At 38.0% G+C, this 15,819-nt stretch overlaps 1 pseudogene; it reads left to right on the top strand.

Annotated features, from left to right (window-relative positions):
• Positions 1-897: 897 nt before the first annotated feature.
• Positions 898-3,945, top strand: LOC147505228 (endoglucanase 12-like; annotated as a pseudogene).
• The last annotated feature ends 11,874 nt before the right edge of the window (positions 3,946-15,819 follow it).

Genomic DNA, 15,819 nt, shown 5'->3' with positions numbered 1-15,819 from the left:
TTTGTATAATTCTAATCACCCCTCTTTTCTTTCACTCTCAATTCTTATACAAGCGTCAGAACAAAAAACAAAAAACAAAAAACAAAAAACAAAAAACAAATTTAGAAAGGAGTTGAGGCGCAGCTTGTTGCACGTTTGTCCTAATTATTTGTAAAACTCGTTATTATTATTAATAAAATTTTCACTTAAAAAAAACAAACAAAAAAAAACAAAAAACAAAACAATATAATTTTTTACTTTAATTTCAATGTTAATCTTTTATAGTTTTCTCTACATGATAATAGAGTTATATAAAGTTATAGCATTATAGGAAGTTAACAATTTGTTGAATTGTTGTAGACTTGTGGACTAGATTATGTACATATATATAGACATAGTAGTATCAATTAATGGCTTAAGTGCTTAAGTAGTTTACTTCGTAAGTCCATATTCAATTTTTAGTAGTCAATGCACTTTAGTTTTGTGAATTGAAATAAATTCATAATTTTGTTGATCTTTATTGTTTAGACCTTCATAAAAAAAAATTGTATATATTTTTTTTTCGGTGGGGTGGGGTGTCCTCGCACCCTGTGGCTTAGAATCCTGGCTCCGTCCTTGTCTGTGAACAAATTTACACCAAAAGAGACAACAAGTGGAATAAAGAACGTCAATTGTGTTCTTCCTGGCCAAGTACTTAACTTTTCATTCATCCTAGTTAAGGTTTCATATCTTTCTCTCCATACAGATTTCCAATTTTGTGTTTTTGAATAAAAACTATTAGTAAGATGCATTCATGATGAACATTATATTCAACTAAAGGTTTCTTGTACACTATATCTTGCTTCTTGCTTAGACCGGTTCATTTGTTAATGGGCATCTTTATTTCTTTTGTGATACTCGTTGATCAACAAACAAGCCATGCATTCGTTTGAGATTACTACCGACACAGTGGCAGTTGATGATGAGAGAAGTCGGCACATGGACATGGACCGTCAACTGAACGAGGCACAACAGAGTTGGCTCTTAAGACCCCAACCCAAAAAGATGAAGAAATACGTAGATTTCGGCTGTATTGTTTGCAGTTATAAGGCCTTGTTGTGGACCATTGTGGCCATTTTGTTTGCCTTCCTGCTGATAGGCCTTCCGATCATCGTCTCTAAGAGTTTGCCCAACAAAAAGGACCACCCTACTCCCCCTGATGATTCCTCAAAAGCCCTCCACACTGCCCTCCGATTTTTCAACGCCCAAAAATGTAAGTATTATTCTTCCTTGAAGACAAAATCAGCAACTTCATCTAAGCTGAATATATAAGCTATTTTGATTTTCACATGGTTTTAAAAATAATCGGGAAAATGAGGCACTCCATTGCTCTCTCCAAGATTTTTTAAACTATAAGCTGTTAGGCTGTGGGGATGATGTAAAACGTGCAGCTAGATAGCATTACCATGGAAGTAGAACAATATTAAATAGCGACTAGAACTAGTATTTTCCATAATGAAATATTGATTTTATGTCAACTTTTGTTGCTTGGTTACTTTGGTGTACAGCTGGGCGGTTGCCAAAAAAAACAATGTGTCATGGAGAGGAGATTCTGGACTACAAGATGGACTATCAGACGTGAACGTGAAGGGTGGCATCGTAGGAGGATATTATGATGCAAGGGACAACTCAAAGTTACATTTCCCAATGGCCTTCTCCATGACCATGCTGAGTTGGAGTGTGATTGAATACATCACAAAATACAAAGCTATAGACGAGTATGATCAGTAAAGGAGCTTATAAAATGGGGAACATATTACTCACTATTGACCTTTAATTCCTCTACCACAACCATCGATCAAATTTACAGTCAGGTATATTATAACCAACATATTATAATGTCACCTATGCTATTAATGACCAACATATTCTGATATTTTTATGTGTCCAAGTTGGTGGAGCTCAAAATCTGACACAAAATAGTGAAGACAAAAAATATTGGCAAAGACCTGAAGATATGCCGTATGAGCACCTAGTCCAAATAACTACACAAGGCCCTGATCTAGCAGGTGAGATGGCATTAGCCTTGGCAGCCGCTTCCATTGTCTTTCATGACGATATTGAGTATTCAAAGAAACTTTTGGATGGTGTCACTGCCCTCTATAACTTTGCTAACGACAAAAGCAAGTGTCGTTCTTATAGTCGTGATAATTCAAATATTGCACGATACTATAATTCAACAGGCTATTGGGACGAAATCATATGGAGTGCGGCATGGATGTTTTATGTGAGTGGTAATGTCAGTTATTTGGAACGTGCAACCGAAGATACCGTAGCAACTCATGCGAAGGCATTTAGTCGTATTCCAGATCTGAGTGTGTTGAGTTGGGACAACAAGTTACTTGCAGCAGAGCTCTTGCTAATAAGATTGAGGATATTCTTGGGCCGTGGTTACCCTTATGAGGGCCTGTTGAGAATATATCACAATGAGGCTGGCCGTAACATGTGTTCTTAGCTTCGACAATTTAATGTCTTCAACTGGACAAAAGGTATGTAGAAAATGAGCTGGAATTAATGTTTTCAATTCTTTGTGGGTAATGAAGCCCAACTAACGTATTTTTTTTTAATTGTTTTGATACAGGTGGTTTGATTTTGCTAAATCACGGTCGTCCACAATCTTTGCAATACGTGGCAAATACTGCATTTTTAGCATTCCTTTTTGCTGATTATATGAACGCAACTGGTGTTCCTGGATGGTATTGTGGCCCCTATTTTATATCATTGGATAAACTGCGGTTCTTTGCATCTTCTTAGGTTCTTTCTCTTTAACTCGCTCTGTACTTACATATTAATTAGTGATAGTCTATGCTTACAACACTCATCAATGCCTACCCATGTATGTCTAATAATAATACCTTGGTTAAAGATGACAGAGTAGAAGAATTAAAATGCCTGTTTACTTTGTTTGCTGCTGTGAAACATCTCAGGTGAATTACATCTTAGGAGCCAACCCGATGAACATGAGCTACTTGGTGGGTTACGGAGACAAGTTCCCAAAGTATGTTTATCACCGCGGTGCTTCTATCCGGCGGCCAAGTAGCAATACTAAAAATGAGAAAGTCTACACTTGCCATGGTGGATAGGCATGGTTTGATAGTGTAGGTTTTTACCGATATCTCATGTATGATTCCTACGATATGTATAATTACACTATATCACATGCATAAAATAGCGCAGCGGAAACAGAAGATCGTATCTTGGTCACAGCTTTCAATTTGAAGTTCCAAGCTTTGATCTATAGGAGAATATGGTGTTCTTGACACACTCAAGATCTTCTTCTTCTCAACTTAGCTGGAGTCAAGTTCCAACCACGAACGGGAAGCAACCTTTGTTCACGAACTAAGAACCGACAATGGCTAGGGAGGTTACCACCTATGGAATCTCCACAAATTACTAGCTTCTTCTTTAGAAAATGTTGGAGGCCACCATTAAAGGAGAGAGAGCTTTTCTTTGTTGGGATTTAGGATGATCAATATGTGAGGGGTGGGGGGTCTATTTATAGAGCTCTCCCACCTCCTCAATATTGGATAGGATAGAATACTATACTCATCTAATATCAGATAGGATAGAGTCCTACACTCATCCTAATACCAGATAGGATAGAGTCCTACACTCATCCTAATACCAGATAGGATAGAGTCCTACACTCATCCTAATACCTGGTGGTTATCCTTATCTTTGGTGGTTTATCTTTATCCTGGTGGGCATTTATCCAGCCTTATTTCGAACAGATAGTGCAAAACCGAATCCAGACGAGATTACTGGAGCGATGGTTGGTGGGTCATATCTGATAAATTTGAAGATGATCGCAAGGATAGAAGCCACACAGAACCTACATTGGCTGGAAATGCAGGACTAGTCGCTGCATTGGTCTCATTAACCACCAGTGGTGGGATTGGCACTCTTGAGGGAATTCAGCATTTGTAAAATGTGACAAGTATTGTGTAACCTTTGAACTACATTTGCAGTGTAGGCCGCAACGATCCCTGACTGCTCCTCGTGCTTGAAATAGCCACTGAAGCTGCTCGCGTTTGGCAATTTAGTAGCTGCAGGTTAAGATAGATTTATTACTTGTTGTAAGGTGACACTTTGTAGCAGTCATAATGCACTAGTAGTATGCTCGTGTACTGCATAGTTGCATGTCTGTGACTATAATTTTGTTTCTGAAGTACATCTGATTACTAGAAACAGGAAATAAAACTGTCTGTACAGGAAACCATACACATGATGCAATAGTAGCCCTTTTAAAAGAGGTCTACTTGTAATGTCTTAAAAGATTAATTAAACACCGATTTGGCTTCAGGCGTAGAATCTTCCATTTGAATAGGTGGAAACCAGGATAGAAGGTATAAATTATAAGGCCCGTTTGCTTAGGGTTTGGTGTCAAATAATGCGTACGAAGCTGGTAAATGGTAATTCGCTGAAAGGTTGCATGCATAATACTGTGTAGGATTCGAGGCTCTTGATGAAGCACAGGCAAGTGGAACAACCAGCAGCACCACCAGAAAATATTGAAGTTTAAAGTATGGGAAGCCCGAGTATGAATGGTGCTGCTTTGGTTTATAAATCACTGAGCTTATTTGTTTTATCTTTGTACTATAACACCCCCGTGTTTTTTTTATACGTATTTTTCTATTTAATTAATTAATTTAATTGTTTATTTTAAAAATACGTCGGATTGGACTCGGGATACGTGGGCCTGGTTTTGGGCCCCAAGTCATTGGGCTTGGTTTAGGACCAAATATATAAACACTTTTTCTATAAAATAGGGTTGAGAAGATAATATAATATATTAAAAATGGAGGCAGAGAGAAACAGGTTTGCTGGAGCATTGGAGCGCGACGAATCGGGCTAGGAGGATTCGTCGAAATTTCCATACAATGAGTAGCTATTTTGCTATTTCAATCAAGCGTATGGTTTTCTCATTAGATTGATCGCTTCATTATCTTTGTTGTGTTGGACTTCGTGCCATTTGTTTTATTAAACCTTATTTAAATTTCGGATTTGTGATTAAACTGTTGAACTGTTAGAAAAGAGGTCGGCTTGGGTTTCGTTTAAACTCGGTTTGGTCGTGGTTTTCGAAACTCTGAACTTAAGCTGTTCAAGCTTCGGAGCTTCGTCAATGGCGGCGTCGCGAGTCCAGCAGCAAGGACTCGTCACTTTTCTTTGTTTCTCTGTTGAACTGTTGGAAATTTGTGGATTGATGTCGGGGGTTAAGTACTGGAGGTTGGTGGTCGGTGATGGGATGAGCTGTTCAAGCTCTGTAGCAGGTAACAATGGCAGCGCCATCTAATGTGGAGGAAGGGTTCGATCAAATGTGGATGGTGGTTGTTTTGGGTTGTATGCGAATTGATTGTCGCGAGGGATTGAGTGTAGATTCGTGGGGAGGGCTGTGAGTGCTGTGGAAAGCTCCCAGCAGCCATTAATGGCGGCACGCCCATTCCTCAGTAATAATTCGAACTGTTTTTGGATGGATCGTGTTGGTTTATTTAGGATTGATTGTGGTGATATCGGTGGAGTGATGAGGGCTGTCGAGTGGAGCTCGGAGAAGCCAATAATGGCAGCCCGAAATTCGAGATCTAGTTTGATGAAGAATATATAGTGAATGATTTGTGGATTTTGCGTTTATTAAATGTTGTTGGTTTTTGATGGGGAGTAATTTTGGTTAGGTTTGGAGGATGGTGGTGGTCGGAAACCGAACTGGTGTGGTGGAGGGGATGACTGCGATTTGGATCCAGTGCTCCCCATCTCACCAATGCAACTCTATTTCGGTTGGGCCTTGGGCCGAATTCTATTTGGTTTGGGCCCGGTTTTGGTTTTAGTTGGGTCGGTTCTATTTTGTTGGGGCAGTTCTAATTTTGCTTACATGGGCCGGTTTTCTTTTATTGTGTGGGCTGGTTTTATAAATCCAAATGGGTCAAGTTATAATTTATGAACAGTAAGTTTAGATTGGGCTTGGGCCGACTCAGGTAAGTGGGCTTGAGTGGTTTTTGGATTTCAATTTTGACTTTAAGATTAGAATATGGGCCTTAGGATTTGGGCTTTTGGGTTTTTGGAGTTTAGGCCGGGTTGACCAATGTTGACTGTTGACCAGAGTTGACTGTTGACTTTGACCAGAGTTGACTTTGACCAGGATTGACCCAAAATTTGACTTTTTCCTAAAATTATGATTCGGTCTAATAGGATAAGTCTAGGACTATTAACGTGTTTGATTTTTGGCTAAGACCTCTATATATACGTGTGTATGTGTATTAACTACTATGTGATTTTTGCGATTTTTTATGATATCTAACGCGTTATGACACTTAAAAGACATCCCCTCAAATTAATAACTCGTAAATAAAAATTACGAGAATCAAGATACTCATTCGTTCCGAAATGATATATAAAATAAAGTTCAATAATCGTAAATAAAGTTAATAAGACTCTTTTAACTCTCCACGCCTAAAGTTTTGGAATTGAGTTTTTTATGACCGCCATGTCATAAAGTTAGGTGGGCATTTATTGACCGCTAATGTTGACTTTCACCTTTGACTTTGACTAGGGACGGTTTTGACTTTGACTAGACACGGTTTGACTTTGACCATCGACCGTTGACTTTGACCTTTTTTGTGTGGACGGTTGACTTTCACCTTTGACTTTGACTTTGTAAGTTTGACTTTGACTGCGATGAGTTTGACTTTGACTATGACATGTTGAGTTTGACCTTGACCATGAGGTGTTGACCGTTTGACTTTGACTTTGACCGTTGACCGTGAATGTTGACTTTTCCAGTTTTTCATATGTTTGCTTATATGGATATATATATAGTAATAAAATATCACGGATATTGATAACTTGGTTTGGTAAACTTATCTAATTTAGATTTGATGTTAAACAAGAGAAAGTAAGTTAAATGCGTCGACTTTGCAACACAAAAGCTTCGATCGTTTGGATACAATGGAAAAGAGTTGTTCCATTCGAAAGATATCCCGCGAAATCCCATTTCTTTGAAATTAGATTTTGACCGTTTTCAACCTAAATTTTCTTTTAGATGGGCTTGGGTTGGGACTTCGAGTTCTACATGAAAAAGTATATCTAAATATCTTAGTTTAAAATAATTAAGTTACATGTCATTTGGATGAATGTAGGAAAAACCTTAGCATTGATTATGTGGGTGATAAAACTACGAAGGTTTGATTCCAATCTTGAAAGATTTGGATCATGAAAGCAAACTTTGAGCAAAAGTCATGTACCACTACACTATATCTATAATATATATATTAGTTTGTGTGATAACTATGTGATTATGTTAGAAATTCATCATTGTTTTGAGACTACATAAATATATATGTGGGAGATAGAAGTTGTATATGAATATAGACTTTAGTATATGTGGATATGTTTTAGACATTAGTGTGTGTGGACTTGAATTTGGGCTAATGAACTATTTGTTTACGATATTGTATATATGAGTATGGTTATATAAATTGTATTTGTTTGATTATAAGTCCGTTTACATTTAATGATATTTAAGTGCTTGATTTGCCTTGACGCCGAAAGTGACTTTCTTTCATGTGTGGTCTATTTTGACATGAGTAATGCTAGTATAATTATAAGTGATAATAATGTTTTAATGTGTGTCCACATCTTTAGAACTCTCCACCTCGTGATTTGGTAATGAAAAGAAATGTTTATGACTTGTGATGTCATGTGATAGATGGGTATTCATTGAATGTGCCATGAATGACCCAATCGTTTGACCGCCCTATAGAGGAACTAAAGTATTCGCCTTGCGGGTTGGTCGTATTCCTTGAATGTACCTGGAATGTAGGTTTGGGTATTCTTTGAATGTGGCGGGAATGACTCGGGGCATTCATTGAATGTCTTGAATGGCCCGTTAGTGTTATGATGGGTATTCCTTGAATGTGGCGGGAATGACCCGGTATTCATTGAATGTGCCATGAATGACGATATTTGTTATGCCCAAAAGAGGCTTTGTGATTATGTGTATGGAAAGCCCGAGATGGGTACGCGACTCACAAGTTCACGAGAGTTTACAAGATGAAAGTATGTTTCCTCGGAGGCGATATCCCGCTTGGGACGATGTCTTGTAGTGGTACTTTCGGTGTGAGTGAAATACGGATATGTGTGATTTGGCAAATGTGTGTAAGCAAATCGTGGAGTAGGAACTAAAGGTTAATGTGTCCTTGAATAAATGAGTCAACGAGATAAGTAATAAGCAAAGTAAAATATTGATTTTACGTGTGATGGAGTTATTGCATATGATGTATATGATTTCTTATGATAAATGTTTACGTGGTTTGTATGAGTTGATACTCACAAGGGATGAATGTACTCCTTGGTTGTGACTTTTCCTCGTTCTCATAAGTAGACGAGTGATACTAAAGTAAAAGTATATGAATTGTGTAATGTTATGGATATGAAGTGTAACGGTAAATAATATTAGTAAATGATTGTGATTTCTATGTGACTGTGAAATGACTATAACTTGATATGTTATTACGAAACTATTAATGACTTGTGATAGTCTGAGATCTATGGTTATGCACGCAGAAACTTTATGCGTAATGATGTCATATGAATGACTACCCTTGATGAAGGTATTATGATAAGTGGTATTCCCCGATATCTTGGATCTAACTAGGTAATATCAATTAGACTTAATTGTCTTAAATGAGGTTTGGTTATGAATGGAATTTTGACTGGCTGAGATAACTCAATTTATTGTGATGTCTAACTCTGTTTTGCAGGAGGGTAGGATCTATTAATCTTTTCTCAAGAGGGGCGTAAATATCCTACCCTAAGACGACGTGTTGGCTTAAAGGTAAGGTATACCAAACTCATATTTAATTAGGTTATCATATGTGCAGTTAATAAATGAAATGTAAGTGGTATTGTATTGTGAGTTATTTTGGAAAGTGGGAATGACGAGTAATATTATATGAGATTCTTGGAATTTGTGTTGGGGGTGAAATCTTACTTGGGAAGAAAAACTACACGCGTTTTTGGAAAACGAAACTATATTGTCTTCCAAGTTGAAATTGTTTGTAATGTTATATTATTCATTTGAAAGATTATTATATATATATTTTGTTGTTAGTCTACTCATACCAAAGAAATTCAATTTGTCAACCCATGTTTGCTTTTTTTTGCAACGTGGGTGTGTTCTTAGGAACATAGATGGTGGAGTCTGATGGATGAAAACACGTGACTTGGATTTGCTCTTGGAGTCTTCTGGTTTAAGTTTTTCGAAAGTGTATAGTTTTGAATTGAAACAAAGGTAATAGCGTTGGTTAGTAAAAAAAATTTATTTGTAAATGAAGCGTTGTTCTTTCAGTTTTAATTTGATCTTAGATTTTAAATATTGTGGTTGATAATATGTTAGTGGGTTTTGTTTCACCCTGGGTTTCCAGATGATTGAATATCAGTTTTAAATTTTTCTGGAAATTTGGGGTGTGACATGTACCCAGGCTAGGGGTGGGAAGAGGTGAAGCTGAAGTCTTGGTAGTTGCTATAAACATTGCTCTATCTAGAGGCTGGTCTGAATTTTGTATAGAGTCGGACTTGTGGCAACTACACATGCTCTGGACTTCTCGAGAATAACAAAAATCCTTTTGAAAATATTATCTTAGAGGTCACACAATTCCAAAGGTGGAAAAGAGCTGCGGGAGTGTATTGGATAGGACTAGTACTGCTTTCCTGAGCTACACGAGCTTAGTTTATGTTGAAGTATGTAGAGTCGGTCTCACACATTCTATAAGTATGAGACCGTATCTTATTTAAGTAGTTGCTATTTCGGTGAAATCTATCACCCAGTATAAATATATGTATTGTAGGTTAGAGTAAACATACTCTAAACCCTACCTTCTTCTTGTGCCTCCATCCTTTCTTCTTCTTCTTCTCCACTCCATCTCTTTAACCTAACTAGCTAACCACTATATGTATCTCCTAGCATAATTTAACATGGTATCAGGAGCCGACTCTGTTTAGAGAATGCTAGGAGAGAGATCCACAGTTTCAAAGTTCCAATTTTAGTATTAGTTGTTGTCTTAGTATTGTTTCGCTTTTGCAATCTCTCGGTATTGATAAAGAGGAGTAAGTCAGGTTTTCAAAAGGGGAAGGCGTGGTACTGTCATCTCGTTGTATCTCTCAATTTCTCGTCTTGGTAGCGCGCATCATTTCGGTTAAAGAGTCTTCTTCCAGTATGCACTCGAGATCTTGTATCTCCACGCTTTCTTATTCTTTCCATCAAGTGAGTTTTTTCTTCTCTTTACAATGACTGATGTTGTTCCAAAATCCGATGAATTCGGTAATACGTCTGCTTTCTCTGTTGGTATGACATTTGTCAAATTAGAGGGTGTTGCCAATTACCTTCAATGGGCAGAGGCAGTTACTATTTATCTTACTGGAAAAGATAAGGAAAATCATCTGATAGATCCCCCAGATGATAAAGGAAAGACAATCTGGACGAAAGATGACGCCTTAGTTAAGAATTTCCTGTGGAATACTATGGAGAAGGATGTGTGTAATACTGTGTGGTTTTTCAAAATCTCTAAAGAGATTTGGGAGTATCTACAATAATCATACTCTCAATCTTAGAATACTTCTTGTATCTTTCAGTTGTATGAGAACATCTTTGATCTCACTCAAGGCGATATGTCTATCTCTGAATATTACAATTCTCTTCGTAGCAAGTGGAAAGAACTAAATATTTATCACCCACTTACTACAGACATAAATCAGTTGTTGAAGAAACAAAGAGAGGAATTTCGAGTCTCAAAATTCCTATCTGGGCTACGTCCCGAGTTTGCTAATGTGAAATCCCAAGTTCAAGCTGAATCTAAGCTTCCTACTATTGCCCTTATTTATTCGTCTTTTCTCAGATTCTCGTACCTCCTCCAAGGCACAATGACAGTGCGGCTTTATTGATCCCTCCAAGTAGCAATAACAACCCCTCCTCTTGTCGTGGTAATGGAGGTACAGGGGGTAGAGCCGGTTGTGGACGTGGAGGTGGTTGTAACCAAGGGAGTGGCCGTGGTCGTGGTATTGGCGGTTTTGATCCTTGTGAGCATTGTGGTTGCACAAATCATAGTTCTGATTTTTTGTTGGGATATAACAGGACGCCCACCTTTGTGCAAAGCCAACAATGCCACAGTAGTTGATCAGAAAGTGATTGATTTTCAACAAGTTTAAGAAGACCTTGCAACCCTGATGAAGCGGATACAAGCTATTCCAGTCAGTTCATCAAGTTCATCCAACCAACCCACTACAACCCTAACCAATTCAGGTAAAACATGTCTTCATACTAGTGGTAACAACTCTTGGGTCATTGACTCAAAAGCTTCTGATCATATGACAGGTAATCCCTAGTTGTTTTCTAATCTTGAGTATATTCACACACCATCATATATCACATTAGCAAATGGGGCTAAGGCTAGTATTCTTGGTAGGGGTACTATTCAGTTAACTTGTAGTATATCACTTGTCTCTGTCTTGTTTATTCAAAATTTCCCCTTTAATCTATTGTCTGTTCATCGTCTCATCCAATCTCTTCACTGTAATGTCATGTTTTCTTCCACTCATGTTGTGTTTCAGGATCTACAGACAAAGACACTAGTTGGTGGGGGGTATGAGCACAGGGGCATCTATTACTTTCAAGATGGTTATGGGCACTCTCACCAGAAGCAGGCTCTCACAGTCCCAGTCTCTCGTGTTCAGTGGCATAGACGTCTTGGTCATATTCCTCTGGCTAGTTTGTAAAGTTTAGTTCCCAGTATTTCTTCTAGTATTCATTCTTTAAGTTGTGAGGTTTGTGAGTTAGCTAAACATCGTCGTGCTATTTACAAAAATAGGTTAAATAAGTGTTCTAGTGCTCCTTTTCAATTAGTTCATTCAAATGTCTGGGGTCCTTGTAGAACCACTGAACTTTTTGGAGCCAAGTATTTTATTACATTTATAGATGATTTCTCTCGTGTTTGTTGGGTATATATTATGGAAAATCGTTCTCAAGTATTTTCTGTTTTTCAAAAATTTATACTGAGATTACTAATCGGTATTCTGCACACATGCATGTTTTTCGAACTGATAGTGCCAAAGACTATACCTCTTTAATATTCAAGTATTTTTTAGATAACCATATCATTACACATCAAACCTCCTATGTAGATACACCTCAACAAAATGGGGTTGCTGAGAGAAAGAACAGACCCATTCTTAAAGTCTCCCGATGCTTAATGTTTCAAACAAATATCCCAAAGTTTTATTGGGTAGAGGCAGTCCTTACTGCCACATACTTGATTAATTGTATGTCATCTTCAGTGTTAGGCGGAAAAACACCACACTCTGTTCTTTTTCCTGGTCAACCTTCTTTCAATCTTCCCCATCATATTTTTGGTTGTGTCTGCTTTATTCATAATCTTCAACCGAGTCGTGATAAGTTTCCTTGGGTGTGTTTTCCTTGGGTATTCACGTACACAGAAAGGGTACAAGTGTTATAGTCCTCATCTACGCAAATCATTTGTCTGTGCTGATGTTACTTTTTTTGAAGATGTCCCGTTTTACTCTTTAGAAGGGAAGATGTCCTTTGAACCATTTGAGGATTGTGCTCTGCCATCTGGTGTTGTTGAATATGATCTTCCTGCGACTATTGGTGTTAATGAGGGAGATAATAATCCGGTTACTGCTACTGATGTTGGCGCTCAAGAAGACGGAGTGTGTGCGCGCCCTACCAATGGCCTTACAGAAGCGCTCCCCCCCCCCCCCCTTGATGTTTGAATTCCAGTAGATGGAGCGTGTGCGCGCCCAACATATGGCCTTACAGAAGTGCGCGTGCCCCCCTTACCTTCAGCTGCTATTCGAGAGTTTGAGGCCGAAAGTTCAACTGCTCCGCTGCCCTCACCTCTTCCCACTGTGTCAGTGGATCCTATTGCCATTCCGTCTGACCTCGATGTTCCTATTGCCCTACGGAAACTTGAACGTCCACCTGCCAGTATGCGTCTTCCTAGTAAGTATGCCCAGTATTCTATTTCTCAATATGTTTCCACTGATCATTTACCACCATCTGTCAAAGTGTCAAGTCTTTTGCTAAGTCCTTGTTGTCTGTCATCTCTGTCCCTCTGACTACAGGGACGCTCTATCCCATCCTGGTTGGAAGCAAGCAATGGACGAGGAGTTGAGTGCCTTGTATTCTAATGACACTTGGGTCCTTATAGATCTTCCTTCTGGGAAGAAAGCGATTGCTTGTAAGTGGGCCTTCACTATTAAGCATAATCCGTATGGTACTATTTCTCGTTTAAAGGCTCGCCTGGTTGCAAAAGGCTTTACCCAGACTTATGGTATTGATTACTCCGAGACGTTTTCTCCGGTTGCAAAGTTAGCCTCTGTGCGTATTGTTATTTCTCTTGTTGTTCATCATCACTGGCCTCTGTTTCAGTTAGATGTGAAGAATGCATTTTTATATGGGGATCTCTTGGAGGAAATCTATATGGTCCAACCTCCTGGTTTTGTTGCTCAAGGGAAGAAAGTCTGTCGATTAAAGAAGCCTCTTTATGGGCTCAAGCAGTCTCCTAGAGCTTGGTTTGCGAAGTTTTGCTAGGTTTTGATGGCTAATGGAATGACTAGGTGTGAATATGATCATTCCGTGTTTTACCGAAAGACCCAGCAAGGGATTATTGTCTTAGTTGTGTATGTTGATGATATCATTGTCATAGGGTCTGACAAACCAAAGATCTAGGAGAACTGAAGTATTTCTTAGGCATAGAAGTTACAAGGTTCCCTGGTAAAATTCATATTTCATAAAGAAAGTATGTATTAAACCTGCTCAGTGAGACAGATAATTTAGGAGCTTGCCCAGTAGAGACTCCTATGGATTCAAACGACAAACTCCAGTCAGATGTTGGAGAGTTGTATGCAGATATTGAGAGATACCGTAGACTGGTGAGAAAGCTGATCTATGCTACTATCACTCATGGAGATCTCTAGATGCAGTTTTTGAAAAACTATATATTCCTGATAAAGAGAAATATTCCATACAGTCGAGCAACCTGACCCACCTAAGTTATAAATTAAACTTAAATTATACAACTGCATTAGGTTTATATTTATATAAGGCAACTGATAAGGAGAGATCGTTCTCTCCTTGAATTAGAGAGCGCTTAGATCGTAACCGTCCAAACAGACAGCCCTAAAATCTGTGGTGGGTTCTACAACCAAAAGTAAACATGACGTAGCAAACTAACAAAAACGAGTGGGCCGACAATCCCAATAAATCCGATGGAAATCCCTTCTGCCAAAATTTACTAAGTCTTCTCTTTGAGTTTTTGAGTTCTGTTTTTAATATCTTTTTGGCAACAAATCACTGCTGATATTGTTCAACAATCATCCGAAATCTTTAATATTTTTTTTTTAGATTCTTTCAAATTTTACATGGAATTGGACTTCTATTTGATAATTCCGAATCTGATCACCATGTTGATGGTATTGATTTCTATTTTGATAACTTTGAAGGAATTTACAAGCTTGTTATTGATCCATACCAAATTGAAGAGACTGATAAGCATAAACATTACAATTCATTAATAAAATTGTAGATGGTGTTGTTGGAAACAATATAAATAGGTCTCAAAGTCTTGAAATAGAAGATGAAGATAATGAAAATTAAGTGGCTGAATTATCAATATTTGTGTACATGGATCAATATCAATATTCTTGTAAGATTTCTTTTTGGGTGTTGGATAGTTCTATATTTGGTGTTGGCTCTAGCTTTTTAGTTAGCTAAATTGAGTCTTTTTATTCGAGAGTTGCGAGATTTATTTCCGACCCAAAAGTGGAGAGAAGAGTTCACAAAATAAGGAAGAGAAGATGAAGAGGAGTTCTGCAAAATGGGGAAGAGGAGAGATAGAAGATCTTTAGTTGTATTAGCCACGTGTGAGTCTAGAGATACAAGCCATTTTCATTTCAATGGTTGTCGACTTGTCGTGAAGTGCGCTCTAAATGGAAGAGAGAACGATCTCTCCTTATCAGAACTCTTTATATAATGCAAGAACAATATATCTTTCCTATTGGAAAGAAAAAGAACATTATATCCTCTTTATAAAGAAAACACAACGAGATACAATAACTACTGATCAATTTTGTTCTCTTCCAAATTCCCTAGAGGGGGTTTAAAACAGTCAAATTATCGTCTGAGTAAGTTCTACTGCAGAAAGACAAATTATTAATTATTTTATGGAGTTATCGATCGTTAGAAAGTTTGGGCGACGGAATTGTAGTGAAATACTAATTGCATTCAAATTTTAGTATAATTTTGGTATTGATCTTAATTCATTTGTTGTTTGATTTGCGTTGAAAGAGATAACTCCGTAACCAATTCGCATAGGTAAAATGAGGAAGAAGCAGTACGCAGGCATGGTTCTTCTTGGGCCGTCCGGTCAACTCACACTCAAGGCAAAGTCAATTAACTATAATTGTAACGGCACTTTTGGATCAAAGTGTAATAAACGATCAAACTATGTACCAAACATATCGCTATTACTGGTACGACCAAAATGCAAATTACCCATCTTAATTTCATATAAAAGAAAAACTCATATAGCAGTGATTGGTACATTTAAATTGGTAGGCTTTGTAGAACCACCTCCCAAGTTGCTTGAACGGGAAGAGGCACTATATGGACTATATGGATAATAAGGATCGGGAGGTGATGGACAATGCATGTTCCCCTTGAGTAGCTGCACCACCTCGCTCATCATTGGTCTGTCATCTGGCCTGTATTGTGTACACCATATCGCAACTATGCAT

The sequence above is a fragment of the Coptis chinensis genome, chromosome 4, assembly GCF_015680905.1.
Source record: "Coptis chinensis isolate HL-2020 chromosome 4, ASM1568090v1, whole genome shotgun sequence".
Lineage (NCBI taxonomy): Eukaryota > Viridiplantae > Streptophyta > Magnoliopsida > Ranunculales > Ranunculaceae > Coptis > Coptis chinensis.
This window is presented reverse-complemented; position numbering and strand designations above follow the sequence as displayed.